The sequence below is a fragment of the Apium graveolens genome, chromosome 4, assembly GCF_009905375.1.
Source record: "Apium graveolens cultivar Ventura chromosome 4, ASM990537v1, whole genome shotgun sequence".
Lineage (NCBI taxonomy): Eukaryota > Viridiplantae > Streptophyta > Magnoliopsida > Apiales > Apiaceae > Apium > Apium graveolens.
Window position 1 is genome coordinate 250,395,705 of NC_133650.1, and position 2,377 is coordinate 250,398,081.

Sequence of the window (2,377 nt, forward strand, 5' to 3'; positions counted from 1 at the left end):
AGCAAAGCTTGAACAACAGCTAAAGTCAAGTCAAGTTGAAGGAGAGAAAGGAATTAAAGTCAGGGGTGAAGACAAGATTGCAAACCTAGATGAGGTTTTTGGGAGTATATTTGGTGAGAGTATGGAGGAAAGAGAGGAATGGCAGAAGGGAAACAGAAGAAAGGCCAAGGCACATAGAAGGAGTGAAGATAACACTGAAGAAACTAAATCAATATCTAAACCACTACCTTCCATACCTGAACCTTGTGTTGCTGATCCCACTATAAACATCCATGGTGAACTAATCATCCCAAAAGAGGAACCTATTGATTGGGACACCATCAAATTGCCTACCTTTTTAACCACTCTTCCACTACCAAAGAAACAGAAAAGAAAATCCAAATCTACACCTCCCCTAACCTCTAAGAAATTCACTCAAAAACAAAAACCTAACCCTATGCCACCCATTTCTAAAGATGATTATGTTCACATCTGTGACATAAAAGAAATTTCAGACATTGAACTCTATCTGGATGAGCTGGAGGATGTAAGGGGAATAGCTGCCTACAGACAGCTACCAGAGAGATTGGTGTTCAGATACAAAGGAGCTGGGGAAAGAACATGACCTCTCTACAGGATTCTGAATGAAGGCTACTCTACCTTGATCAGAGTCTTTTCAGCCATACAAAAGGATTCTGGCTTTACCAGGACTGCCAAGACTGAAATTCTCAACAAGATTGCCAACATAAGGAAAACTTGGAGGGAGCCCAATGCTTTGCCCAGAACTTTACTCATTCAAGAAAGGGGAATTACAATCCACAAATCACCTCATTGGTTGATGGAATTTAGAGATGATAAAGGAGTCAGAAGATTTTTCAGACTTGAAGACCAACTCAAGATTGCCAGCAATGAAACTCTCAAGGAAATGCAATCTAAGTTGGATATCAGTGATGAAGATGAAGCTGAATTCTACAGACAACTCCAACTCCAAATTGAGGAAAATGACAAAGGGCTAGGAAAGAAAACAAGGGAACAAAGAAGAAAAAGATGATTTGCTCAGACTAGAGGAGCACCCTTGGAAATTCTGTAAATCTTCAATTTCCTCCTAGTACATACACTTGTGCAGCACTTTTAAATTTCTACTTAGTTTCAATTCATATATCTGTTAAGTGTTTTGTTATCATCAAGTTAACCCTGAATTTATGTCTACAATTCTTATAGACATAAATAGGGGGAGATTGTTAGGAATATATGTGCATTAGTTTGATGATATGTTTAACAAAACACTTAAGTAGAAGTTTAGTGTTTGTAGCCTCAACGGATAAGACCACTTTGGCTATCCGTTGATGGTGCAGCTTTACTTAGAAATAAGTCTAGTGTTGTAGCATATTTCAGTCTCTGTATTTAAGATATAATTCTTAGAAGTTGAGAGAAAATATAAGTCATGTTGACTACTAGAAGATATGCAAATAGGAAGGCCAATTGTAAATATTTCATGCCTTGTAATTTTGTATAAATAAAGTGGTATCAACGGATATTTTAAAGACCTTCAACGGATGAGAAACAAAGCTTCAACGGATGTCTCTAAAGCTTCAACGGATAGAGCTTCAACTGCTAACACATCAACGGATAAAGCCATCAACGGATGAAGGCTTCAACGGATGTTCTGTTAAATAGCAGTTGATAAGTGGTAGTTGTAACAGCAGACAGAGGCACATGGGTTGACAGAGACAACTGAAATGTGGAAGCCTAATTTCAGGAACATCAGAAAAAGCAGCCGTTCTACTCTAGTACAAAGAGGCAATAGTCAACAAAGTACTTGAGTGATATGGAGAAGAAACAAGTGGAGAACTTATTTTATTATTGTATTTTTATCTTTGTCTTCACTTGTACACTTGGTGATATATAAACCAAGTAGCAGCTAGTAATTAGATAAGAATTTTTCCAGTGCTGTTTAGAAAAATCTTGAGAGAAAAATTATCTAGTTTGTACTAGGATGCAGCTGTGATCAACATCTTGAATCACAGATTTTCTGAAATACCATCTCTGGTGGAACAACAATCCACCAGAAAAGTTTTTAAGGTCTGTTGTGTTCTTTACATTAGTGCTTGAATATATATATGTCTGTATTAGCTTAAAGCAATTCACACACTTGTTTATCTTGAACACAAAGCCTTCAAAACTGCTCAAAACTTGAAAAAGTTTTGAGATTTACATTCAACCCCCCTTCTGTAAATCTCATTGTTAGTCCACTAGGAATAACAACTTTCATTGATAAACTTAAATGTGATAAAATGACCCTGAACGAGGTAATAGATGTGGTAATTGCGAACCAAGAGAAGATTCATGTGAGTCAATTATGTCCTAAGTGTGAGATTGATATTTCAGGGCATAACTT